Raw genomic sequence first — 13,312 nt, 5'->3', positions numbered from 1 at the left:
AAAAATCGACCCCATTTCAAGTGGTACAGAAGGACATCAATCGGTCAAATTGATTATACCAGCTGTAAAATGAGTAAGGGGGTAGTTAATTTTATTAAAATAATTCTATCGTGGTTTATAATCATGTGTCTTCTTAGTACTCCTGAACTCATCTCTTCATATTCCTTAACAATATACTTTCTTTTTTTTATAATAATATAGCTAGCTTTAATAAATTCATCATCTTGCTTCACACAGCAAAATATTAACGTTTGCATTAAAAAAGAAGACATTATTTGCCGATTTTTTATGCGATGACCAGCCACCCAGCTATTCACAGCCCAATTATGGATATCAATGATATCAAAAAGTATTGTTTCTCTGAAATTATGGCCAAAAACGTTTGGAAACTCAATGCGTTCATTTCTTCTAACTCTAAATTTGATTCATTTTTTCAATTTTTTTTTTCTCTGAGGCTAATTTTTTAATAAAAATAAACGTACCATCTTTTCTTTGGATTTTTTTTTGTACCCAAAAGCATCAATTTTTGATTTCATAAGGTTTCGTTTGAGAAAAATACGACTGTTCAAATTTGGAGTTAAGTGCATACATGTTAAAGTCCAGAGAGCAGCAGCAAAATCTTCGAATTGTTAGCATTACATTGCATTCAATTAACATAATATCCGTAATCAATCCAATACAATTCAACCAGGTTGAAGAGACGTAGAAATATTGCATCTGAAAAGGTTAATTACTGTTTAACAACGCTCTTGATTGACTTCTAATCGACTAGAAAATACTAGTGAAAATACCTTTGAAAAGCCCCCTGTCGCTAGTCGAAAAAAGAATGGCCACCAGGGCTGTCACCTGATCACTCAATGCGCGCAATGTACTGATTTCCTGAACTAAACAAAGTGATAATAAAGCTAACACAAAGTTTGCTTGTCTTCGCCCTGCCCAAGTGTAAAGCAGCGGAGAAGAGAAGACAGACATACACACAGTCTTGCGGTGCCGGTGGTGTAGTGGTAAGCGTGATTACTTCTCACCCCAGCAGGCCTGGGTTCAATCCCAGTCGGCGCCGCCGGGATGTTCTGAGGCATAACATCTCTGATCATGCCTTCCTTCGGATGGGAAGTAAAGCCGTTGGTCCCCGGTTCATGAGTTGATGGGTCGAAAGGTAGGGTCCAGGTGTGGGAGCTGCCTCCCTGGCGTCGGTAGCATTGGTGCTCAGCACGGAAAACAAGATCGACGGAAAACAAATCAAAGAGAAAAAAAAAAAAAAAAAGACATACACACAGAAATAACGAAAGCTCAATGTGTAGCCATCGCTCCGACGGTTCCGACGCAAAGAGCGCCACTTAGTGTAGGGTTGCACATGGTAACCCAACAAGAAGATAAAATTCTTCTTCGATATGTCATTCTTCATCTCCTATGTATGCAGTCGTTGTAAGCAAAGCCTGCAAAGAATTCAAAGAAGCCATTAGCGCTTGTTGTATTATATTCGCTCCCTGCGCCACGCGGAGTGTACCGCTCATTGTGTGGATTGCTTTCTCACAGATTATTTGGAAAAGAGTGTGCGAAGTAAATGGGAGAACCGCACTCTCTTTGTCGAGTGTTGTGAGATGTATGCACAAAGTTGCTTTGCTAACGCTCTGAGGTGCTTTCCAGCCCTGATGCTCACATTATCAAATGAGCTGTAAACAGCAAACTCTGTCAACCATTTATACAGCAGATGAACAAAAGAGACGATAAATTCTCTGGGCCTCACCTCTTAACACTTATTGCGCATTTTCTTAAGAGGGGGGGGGGGGGAGGTGGCTATCAAATACGAACAATCGTCGCCTACCTCGCATAACTGGTTCCAAACGTAAACAAACCATAAGAAACCTACAGGGCCTGTTTTCGTTTGGAACCAATTTCATACAAGAATAATCAGTAGGCTGATTCAACAGCACGTCCCACCCCAGCATTTTTTTGACAGTTCGCCTTTTCGTTCACTCTGTAACTCTTTACTCCTATGGTAAAATCCGTAAGATCCCATAAGCAAACATCAGTCTGGCCGTGAACATTTCTTTACCCTTTCACTACTAATCCCATAAAATACTGTCAATCTTTCCGTGAAAAGACGGCGGCTTGCTCGTACCATGGTGGAATGAAGAGCTAAGACAAAGTCCACTAGATTTCATGCACAGATTGTCAGATGCTTATGAGATTTTACCATAGGTAAAGAGCTGCAGAGTCGCCGTCAACATCAATGCTTACTGAGCATGCAACCTTATACCTGCTTTTTTCACAAGGGCCAATGTCGCAAACGTAAACAATTACTTCCTCGGAGAATTTCTCGAGAATGAAAACTCACTCAGGTAAACCACCGCGATGATTGTGTAGAGCGAGAGTCCTCCTATCCGATAGAATTGGTGGCTTACATTGATTGACTTTGAACTACGAGAAATTTACGAAAGAAGCCATGGTTTACGTTTACGACATTGGTCCTTATGAACGCTGAGTGTCGATATCACGAAAATTTTGTTTTGACAGATCGATGTCCAACTATGCCAGTTATACCAACACAAAAAGGGGTCAACTTTTAGTCATCTATTTGGCATGAAGTTCCACATATGTTATGTGCTTCCTGAGATCACTGGTTCTAAGTTTCGTTTCATAAAGTGGTCACAATTTTTGGATGCTTCGGATCTTCAGGAAGCTCGTAATCATCCAAAATCCTGATCCAGTTCACAGTCCTACAATCGTACTCTTATCTCGATTCCAATTGCAAATCACAGCGTTTAAAGTTCTGTTTCTTGGTGTGATCGATTTTACAGTTGTTCTGGATCATCCGGAGGTTCTGTTCGTGGACATTCAATGTTCACATCTGGTTTAAAATCTCAAATTCATAAATTTACCGCCAACACTATTGATTTTATATAAATCACATCGTGAAATAGGACTTATATGTCACCATTTGGTCATTTTGACGGATATTTTGGATCTTCTGAAAGAGTAGGTCATGGCTGCTCAGAGCCCGGATATTGAACACACTTTAAATTTTACACTTTTCTAGCTTTGATGAATTGTAATATATGAACTAGTTCGTGCTTCGATTTTATGCTGCTTTAAAAAATTAAAACGTACGTATAAATGATATTCATAATCAATGATGCAGTTGTATGAAACGATCGAAATATAAATGCTTCGTTTTTCAAATCATATTCCAACACTCACAAAACTTATTTTATTTTTTTTTCCAGTCTTTTATATTATTGAAAAAGTATTATGAAACGATATTTTGCATTTATTTCTCGAAATTCTGCCTGATACTCCATAATTCTCAATAATCGTGAACGCATTAAAAAAAACTCTTGAATTCTTCGAAGTCATCACTTTTGAGCCAGCATAACACAATAATAAGATACCTTATATAAAACAAAAAGCTTACTAAAGCATTTCAAAAGGTTTTCGTAAAGCACATAGTTCAAAAATTCAGATACTTCTAAATGCTTATAACCAATACCTCACGTTCTCGGAATACCACGTACATTTCAATATTACACACTTCGCAATTATTACCAGTTCCGGTAATTTTTACAGAACTTCCAACAGCTGAACGTTCTGTAAAACTTTGCCTCTCATTTCAAAAGCTGTTCCACTAATTTTTCTAATCGAATCTAATCTAATCTAACACCAACACAGCCAGTTCTTGAAAGCATCCTGGAAAATAATGGATATACCTCCATAATTTTTCGTGTCTATTTGATATATGTTTCACATCGAAGATGCGTCACACATATCAAAACGGCCAGGCCTACTGTGCAGCATTTAAAGGACAAGATGATTCAGAAAACATCGGGCCTGTTTAAATCGAAGATTTAAACACGATGCTTCAGAATCCAATAAAAGGATGAAACGTGGACATCTCGTACCGTACGTTCCGATTTTGGTAATTATATGATTGGTTGTTCGTTGGAAGCATCAAAGCTAGAAAGGTTAAGTGATGCTCCATGCTTCTGACGGTTTGGACATTAGCATTAACTCTTGTCCTAGCTTTTTATGGCTTATGGCTATAGCGCCATTACTTGCTTTAATTAATTAATTTAGCTTTATTTAGGAGGCTTTCAGCCTTAGGCTGGTTCGCCTCCGACCATTACTTGCTTTATGAAAAGAGAAGGGGGAAAGGAAAAAGAGAAGGACAAAGGGAAAAGGATTATGTAAACTCTTTGAACATAATCAATATTTTAATTTGAGATATACAATATAGACTTGCATATCAGCGGTGGTCACTACCCGAGTCGTGTCACTAGTATCAAGTAATAAAAAGTAACAAGCACTAAAATGTTATCCTTTGATTACTGAAAAAATCCTGATTTCCAAGTTTGAAGTTGTCCCGACTAGGATTCGGTGGTAGATCTTATATCAGTAACGCATCACAAAAAGGTGATTAAAATTTGAAAAGATACAAATTTACAAAATGGAACGAACTCACCAAGTTTAGCCAATTGAACTGAAGGCTGCTGGCTGATATGTGTTGATGTAGAAGTCCAAATTGTAGACGAAGCTTGACGAAGATCAATATGAACTAGTCCGGTTTATGGTAGTTGCACCTTCCGTCGATTTGAGATAAACAAATATTCGGATGTATGTAGTCGATTTTTGATTTGCATTGGCACGCCTTTTCGTGGCCAATAGTCAGGTTCAACGCTGCGACTCAACGAGTGATGGGACGAAACGAATGATGGGACGCCTCGTGGAGGTTCTACTTGTCTTCGGAACAGCTTTGCAGCGGCAAATAATAGGGACTGAGCAACTAGAAATTGTCTCCTGGGCCTGGGTTTGGCCAGATCAGCAACAGATTATAGATAAAAAAAAAACTCCACGGAAAAAAACCAAACTTCACGTTTGATCACACGCACAGCCTACTCTCCCTCTGTTAATGTCAAAAGCTGTTCCACTAATTTTCAAATTCAAAACACTGTCCGTCTTGTTTAAATAATTGAGTCCACAATGCTATTGAATTCAAATACCTGATTTTTACCCAACAGTTCAGCTGTGTACAGTTCGCTAAAAATAATAGAAGTCGGTAAACATTTCTTAGTGTGTACCTTATGCAGGGCTGGTAGCCACCACTGCTGTCAAAAATAGTGATTTTAGTGACAATGTTGAAGAAATAAGTGACTGAATAGTGACTTATAGTTGTAAGTTGTAAAAATAGTGACTAAAAAGTGACCCTGAATTGAATTAATAGTAAATTTTATTTTTTTAAACGAATTTCTAATGAGCACAACTTCTGAGAACTTCAAAGGAAAATTTCAAGGGAATTCTGAGGATAATTTCATAAAGTTTGTGCGAGAAAACAAATTCGGAGCATAAGTCCTTGGATTTTTTTTTTTTTAAATACTAAAAGAAGGATTACAATTAAATCTGAGAATAACTCAAAGGAATTCTGAAAATAAATTCAGGAGAAGAAATCTAAGGAATTTGTGAGTAGAAATGCCGATGAATTCTTAGGAGACTTTCAATGCAAGTAGAATTCCAAGGAAAGGAGTGAGATTCAAAAGGAAAGCTGAAATGAATTCAATTAATATTCTGATAATCTTTCTGAAGGGTGTCTTATTGTGGTGAATGTTAAGGTAATTTCGAGGAAAACTGAAAGAAAATTAAATTCGGAGGATAGCTTCATCGAAACTTCCATTGAATATGGAATGGACTATTCTGAGAACATCCCATATATTTCCTGAAGTTAATGAATCTGCCTTGAAGTTCTTTTGTAGTTTAAGAAACTAGTCTGATGCTCACAGTACTACTCATCAAATTCTTGAACTTCCCTGAACTTTATAGGACTTCCTAAAGTTTCCTTAATGTTTCTAATGATCACGAATCTCTTCTAAAGGTTTAGCAATTCGCTGAAGTTCTCTAAACTTCTTTAAACTTTATGTGACTTCTCAAAGGTTAATGGAACTGCTCGGAGGTTCTCTGTTCTTTTCTGAAATTCTCAAAACTGCTCTAACGTTTTTGCAAATCTCATGAAGCGCTGAATTTAATTGAAAATGTTTAAGCTTCAGTGAACCTCTGAATTTATGCGAAGGCCTCAATTAATTTTTTTACGTCTCGGAAGGTATCTGAAAATCTGGGAACTGCTTTGAATTTCCCACTAATTTTCTGAAACTAATGGAACTGACCTCTCCCTGAAATTCCTCCAATTGTTGGAGCTTACTAAACTTCTTTCAAATGCTCCCGCATTTAGCTAATGTTCATAAAAATTCCTGAAGTTCGCGGTTCTCCCCTTAAGCTCCATAGATTTGTATGAAGTTCTCGAAATGTTTTTGAAGAACACTATCCTGCCCTTAATCGCAAGTCAGTCCCATCTGTAATAAACTGGAAATGAGAAAACGGCGTTCAAAGATTTTACAAGTTTTCTAATTTGACACTTATTTTGGAGGGATAAATTTAAAAATAAACGTACAATGTGATAGAATGCATCTATGTTTACCATAAAATATTGAAAAAAATATCGTGAAATTTTTATTTTATGGCCAAAATCTGAATGGGACTGACTTGCGATTACATTTAACGTCAATGAGAAAAATAACCGCAAGTCAGTCACAATTCCATGACGATGCTGCATTAGTTTAGTACAGCATTGAACAGTAGAAAGATACCATGGTCCCATAGAACGTCATTGAATGTTTCTGGGTTTGGTTTGCTGGTTCCAGAGCGTTTGTTTCCGGTGAGCGTTTGTTTCCGGTGAGTATGGGTCTTCATCAGACCAGAGCTTTTCATAAACGTGCCAAACCCACCATGCGATAAATCAATGGATTATTCACATAATTCACATGAGAATTCAAAAATAAGATCGATAAGAGTCATGTTGGCACCATGTTGGCCAAATCCGGACATGTTCCGGGTATCCCCGGGGAAGTGGTATATCCTTTTCAAATCAAAATCCATCAAGCGATATATCAAATCACGTGAGAATTCAAAGCCATCCATTGGCGGTCAAACTGAGTATCGTAACAACTATATTGGCCACATCAGGACATGTTCCAGATACCCTAGGGGAAGTGGACAAAGTCTGTCTTGAGACAAATCTCATAATGCGATGTGTTGTCTAACATTTCTAACATATTTTTTTCTAATGGGACTGACTTGCGGTTACTTTTCAGTGTGGGACAATTTGACTTGGTATTGTTTTTCATTTTTCTTGAACAAACCACCTTTTTTCAAAAGCACATCTCAAAAAACATAGAAAGATAAACTGAATAATGATGCTAACTCAAAATTGATTAAAATGCAGATGGGACTGACTTGCGATTACCGGCAGTATCCTTGTGTGAAGTTTTCAAAGTTTTTCTAAATTTCTGGAACTTTTTTGCTTTCGCCATTTTCATGGAATTAGAACAATATAATTAATATAGTTTTACGGTTATCACTGAAGTTCATGAAACTTCCATTAAATTATCGACACTTATTTGAAACTTCTTCAATAGTCTAGAAGTTCCTGGTGCTATTGAAACTACTTAAACGATTATTGAATTTCCTTACAGTTCTCTAGACAGCCCTGAATTGATCAGTATATTTTAAGAACCCGCACATTTTATGAAATTAATTGATTTGCCTTGAAGTTTCAACTATTTTCCTTAAGTATTCTAACTATTAAAAACGCTCTCTTATTTTCCCTGAACTTATCTATGTTAACCTGAAGTTCTTTAAATTTGTTTAATAATCCGGCAAATATTCTGATATATATATTTAAAATTCAATGACAATTTTGGATCAATCCTAGAATTTTTCGAATAACCCATAATTCAACGGAATTTATTGTAAGTTAATGGGATTACTCTGAAGCTATCTGATGGTCCTCGAAGTACTCGGAACTTCGCAGATTATTATGAAACTATCTAAATTCTAAGTACTCTGGAATTTCTTGAAGATAATTATCGCTGCTTGCTTAAATTTCTTGCATTTTTTTTTAATTAATGGAACTTCGTTGATATTATTTAATCAACAAAGCTAAATTTTTCCATTTTTTAAAGTTCTTAAAAATCTTTATGATATAACACACTTAATAAACTCTCACGTTTTCCGGATGTTCATATAATTTTTATCACGTTCCAAAAGCTCTATTGCAGCTTTGCTGAAGTTTCCGAAACTTGTTAAAGGTTTCTACCATTTTCTTGAAATTATTGTCTTGAGCTCTCAATTCGATTGAAGATAAATGTCCCTGAAATTTGTTGGACTTCTGTGAAGTTCCTGAAATATTTCTGAAGTTTTCATAAATTATTTGATGGTCTCTGTACTTCCCTGAAATTTTCAGAACATCTAAAGGGCATGCTCGACATGCACAGTTGTACACACCAACTGCTCATTTGTTAATAACTTTTCACTCAGTTGTTGAAATTCGTTTTTCTTTAAAGTTATTGATAGATTAGGATCATAGTTCAGTATAGATATGCAAAGAGTAGGTAAATCTTAACATTTGAATCATCACCAATAATTTTTTGCACTTAAAGTCCGAGATGTGCAGCGAGCATTTCTCACTTAATTTTTGCAACGCAAAAACAAATACAGTTTATCACTAGAATTAAAATCTACTTTTTTTTTTCACGTATCTATAGCAAGCTTAAACTCTATTCTATTGACTGCTTCAAATAGAACTATGTTTCGTCAACTGTGTGCAATGTTATAAGCAAATGAGCAGTTCGTGACCAAAACGATGTATGCCAAGCACGCTTGAGGGTTCTCAAATTTTCTAAATTTACGATTATAGATATTTAAACTGCTCCAAAAAGTCTGAACTAAAGTCATGGGAACTGCTCTTAAGATCTGAAATCCCCCAAAGATCTCTAGATCTAGCTTTTCTGAGGTGCTTAGAACTTAAAAATTTCCACAATACCCCTCAAGGTTTGTATATTTCTCAAATTTGCTTAACACCTGTGATGTGCTCTGAAATTCTAGGAACTTCATTAAAGTTCCTGAAAATATTCGGATGTTAAAAGAACCGATTTGAAGTTCTTAAAGCTTCCAAAGCTTCCCCATAATTTCAGTGTGTTAACTTCGCAGTTTGTTTATGGCGCTTCACTAAATTTCTAAGCATTTCCTTTCATTCCTCAGAACTTCTTCAAAATTCCTACAATTGCTGTGAAGTTAATGGGACTGCAATGAAGATCTCTGATTTTTCATTAAGTTAATTGCGAACTTGAAGTAAATCATTTAATGTTTTCCTTTATTCAGGCACTTTTAAAATTTTCAATATCTTGAACTTGTACATAGAATACGAAACTACAAGACATTGGATATTTTTAGATCTTGGACTTACCTACATAAGGGAAGGTTTTTTTTTTTAACTTTATTAGAGTGAGAAAACAAGTAAGTGCTAAACTACAACATTCAATAGATTTGATAATAAAGTTGTTTATTTAAAACTGATTGCCATGTCTTAAAAACGTTTGGGTTAGTTATTGTTGGCATTTTAAAAATAGCTTTCTTATTATAAGCCTTAAATTTATCCGTTAAAGTTCTGGAAAAACCTGGAACACTCAAGAAAATTTTATTTAGAAAAAAGAGTAGACACCCTTCTAGATAGAGAAAGGCGATTTATCGTCACAAAGCAAATAATGATCAATCTTGAAATAAATTCACGCTAAAAAAAAGTTGAAAATAGTGACGTATTAGAAGAAAAAGTGATTTTAGTTACTTGACCTTAAAAAAAAGAGACTTTTTAGTGACTGGCTTGAAAAAAGTGACCAAGTCACTAAAAAGTGACTCACTACCAGCCCTGCTTATGTCATCGTTCAGAATTAGCACACATCCCAAGTAACCACCAAGCCATTAATATGGCCCCGACATCGATGCAAAGGGCATCCTTAAAATGCTGTTAGGTTTTAATTTATGTTGAACTTTAAATGGTAGGCGATGGAAAAAGATTTACAAGTTGACTTTAACATTTAAATTTTAGATAACTGTTAAACCTATATCATGTACCACTTTAATGCATGCCAAATTAAAGGAAGTAATATTGTAACATTCTGTACATTGTTGTCGAAACACGTATTGGTCATGGATACCAAAATTAATTAAGTGTTAATAAATGAGGATAACCTCTTTTGCTGTTTGTGAGCATTCCACTAATTTCATTACTTCATTAAAATGCTGATTTATCGATAGAGTCTATCAAATAAATCGTAATATGATTTCCAAGCATTATAGTTCTGCGTATCTCAGTTTAGTATCCATCATCAACACAATAAATTCTCTATGAATAAACTTCAAAGTCCTCTAATCGTTGGCACAAACAGAATTCGAATGCTTCAAAATACCATACGATAACTGTATGACATAACATTCGTACACACTTGAAAATAACTACTTTTACACGAGACGCAATCCATATTGGACGTAAATTATAAAACGTAAACAAACATTAAATGTAAAATTAAGTTTTCTCAAACCGAAACATCAGCAACTCGACGAAGAGAACACGTTTGATTGAGTTGATTTTCTCGTTTATTTTAACTGATTCTTATGCCAAAAGGCCCGTTTACATGTGTCGATTTCAAGGAACATAAATTTACATGAGTTTTTCGTAGTATGTAGGAAATTCATAATTCCCACCACAGGACGCCCCTCGTAGTAAACAGCCCCAAACACGCCCCTGATTGTGAAAGAAAGAGTAATCTTCTTTTGAAATTTCTTCTTCACGGTCCAAAATGCTGGAGACGAATATAGGTACCTACTGCTGCCGCCAACACCACCGTAGATGATGAAGGTGAAAAACTAAAAACAAAAGGCTGTAAGACGACGATGGAGAAAAAAAACAAAAACTAACCTCACTTCAGCACGAAATTTATCCGCGTCTGTCAGCTGTCAAAATACTCGCTCCGAAAATTTGATCGAAAGCAGGGCTCGTGTTACCCAGCACCAGGGCCAGGGCCTCCACAGCAACAGCCAAACAGCAGATGATGTTGATGATGGGCTGACGCTACATAGATCTTCACCGAGGAGGTCGTGCGTGTGGCATCGAGATTCTTCTTATCCACCTCGCTCCACCCGACCCGAGACACGACTCGAAACGATACTACGAAGAACTGACCGTTCCGTTTCTGTGTGTCGTCGTCGTCGTCTGACAGCTTCCAGCGCTTTTCTTCGCTTTTGTTTATGTTTGGAATTTGATTTCTTCTCCCTCACGATATATACGTTGGATTTGGATCACTTCAAATTTTGGGGGCCGAATCTTAATCTCAATTTAATTTGGTTTGATTTTTTTTTTGGCCAAATGCTCCACCCAGTCGGGAGAAAAGAATTTCGGGAACATACACCGATTTCCTTCGCGGAATTAGCATCAACAAGAACAACACCAACAACAACAACAACGGTAACAACGACAGCTGGGTGGGCTTACAAATAATTCATTCGCACAAACACTTGTTCCAATAAATCATCGAGCTAAATCGACCCTCCTTGCCTTGTTCCGGGGGGATTGTGTTCCTTTTTTTTGGCGAGTTTCGCGAGCCCTATAACCAGCACCGTTTTCACGATTCCTTTTTTTTCATTTGCTTGCAAGGGCATATATTTTCATCTTGTTTCGCCTATTTCTCTCCGATTGTGTTATTACATCAGGCGCCTGAATTTATGTGAAGTTTTTCTTTTTGTTTTTTTTTAGATTTGTTTCGTGTTTATATGTTTTGCTTAAAACACCCACTTTTGCTTATGAAATCGCAATTTGCGAGGAATAAATCAAAGAAATGTTTTCCTCCAACACCTTCTTCACTTCCGAGCGACCCAAAAACCCTTCACAAGCAGGTTTACGCTACTCTGCTTAGCATCGCACTCACACCACTCCAAGTAACATAATATGAGCCACACTACCGAAACGACTCGCACGGCCAGCAACAGCAACAGCAACAACAACAACACGACTCGCGAAGTTCAGCGGAACAACACGGCGAGAAGGATGCTGCTGTCCCGACTGATGTAACAACCTCTTCTCTTGGGCTATCGAAAATCGGAGCCACTTGCACCGGAAGGAGTCCCTTGAATCGATAACGGTTGATCTTTATTGGGCCAGGTCTGGACCGCCCATGGGCAGCGAACACTGATAACGATACCGGAAAGGATGTTTCACATAATTTGCCAATTCATGTCCGGCTGGGACGATCCCAAAAGCCTTTATCCTCGCAAGCAGTCAAATACCCTTTTTCCAACTTCGGTACCAACTTTAAACAACACACCCGAGCGGCGAACACCCAGTTCCAGTTCGGTGCTGGGAAAAATCCAACTCCCCGAGAAAATATACTTGCAGCAGGAAAAGCTCTCGCCCGCGAAAAATCGGCCGCGCGATCCGGTTCCTTGATACGAAAAACCAGCTTTTTACGACTTGCTTTCACCGAAGCCACGACGTTACTAAATTTTCCCTTCTGTAAAATCCCCTCAGCTGGTTTGTGCTGCTTGTGCTAATGTTCTATGCTGGCCCTCGAGACGGCAGCGATGTAAAAGAAGTTAACTGCGAGCGTGCAGAACGTCGTCCTGCGAGCGTTCCGCTCGCTCTCCGCGGGTTTTTCGCGTGCGAGAAACTCTCCTGCGATCGAAGCGCGCATGTCCGCTCCGATCTGCCATCATTCTCCCGCAAGGTGGCGGTTTTTCCAACCGTTTCGTTCAAAGTCCCAACATGAAATGGACTCCCATGCTCCGACTGAATGGGTTTATGCCATACTGTGCCTCCCCTCGATGTTCGTTTTATGGCAAGTCACCCGTTCGGAGCCGATCGCACCAACATATTCACTCTATTCCTTCATTCCATGGCTTCCCCTGCGACTGTAGCATGTTCCCCTTCGGCTACGGAGGGGAAGTTCGTGTGTTGAGGGGAAAATCATGCTTGGTTGTTTTGGTTTAGCAGCTCCGCTTACAATGTTGTAGGGTCCGCGAACGGAGGTGCATGGTGCAACTGCACTGCACTGGTTTGGTGGTTGCTTGCTATACCCGCTTACATAGGTGCACCACGATGATGCTTCGCAATTAGGTGACTGGGTGTTACGTATCATGTTATGCTATAGCGAGCGCGCTACACGTCCGTGTCGATCTGGAAACGTGTGGGTTGTATCACACACGACGGAGAGTCATCACAGTGTTGCGGCGCTGATTGTGGCTAGATTGAGTTGTGCGATACCTGCGGGGAAGCTGGTGTATTGGGTGGTGCTGGTCGAAGATGCGGAAGCTGATGGGTAGACCCGTGACTTAAACTTGTTTTTATCGGGAATAAAAGCATTTTCTAACTTATCATACGACTTCGGAAAGCCTTCAGATGAGCTGAAATTGCGATAAGCTGAGGGTGTTTTGAGGCGAT

The 13,312-nt window shown here is 38.1% G+C and overlaps 1 protein-coding gene across 2 annotated transcripts in view; it reads right to left on the bottom strand.

The window, feature by feature from the left end:
- Window positions 1–12,355, bottom strand: part of LOC135700108 (MOXD1 homolog 2-like) — a 618,927-nt gene extending 606,572 nt beyond the window's left edge. Inside the window, exon 1 of one of the 2 annotated variants that reach the window (XM_065220501.1) lies at window positions 10,795–12,355. The gene's annotated coding sequence lies outside the window, so the exon portion shown is untranslated. The remainder of the gene's footprint in view (window positions 1–10,794) is intronic. The other variant, XM_065220499.1, reaches the window with a different exon arrangement.
- Between the last annotated feature and the right edge of the window lie 957 nt (window positions 12,356–13,312).

Source organism: Ochlerotatus camptorhynchus, unplaced genomic scaffold (assembly GCF_037179485.1).
Source record: "Ochlerotatus camptorhynchus isolate MF236.1 unplaced genomic scaffold, CSIRO-AGI_Acam_v1.1 ptg000128l, whole genome shotgun sequence".
In the NCBI taxonomy this organism is placed as follows: Eukaryota; Metazoa; Arthropoda; class Insecta; order Diptera; family Culicidae; genus Ochlerotatus; species Ochlerotatus camptorhynchus.
The sequence above is the reverse complement of the archived record's forward strand: the minus strand, read 5'-3'. Positions and strand labels throughout refer to the sequence as shown.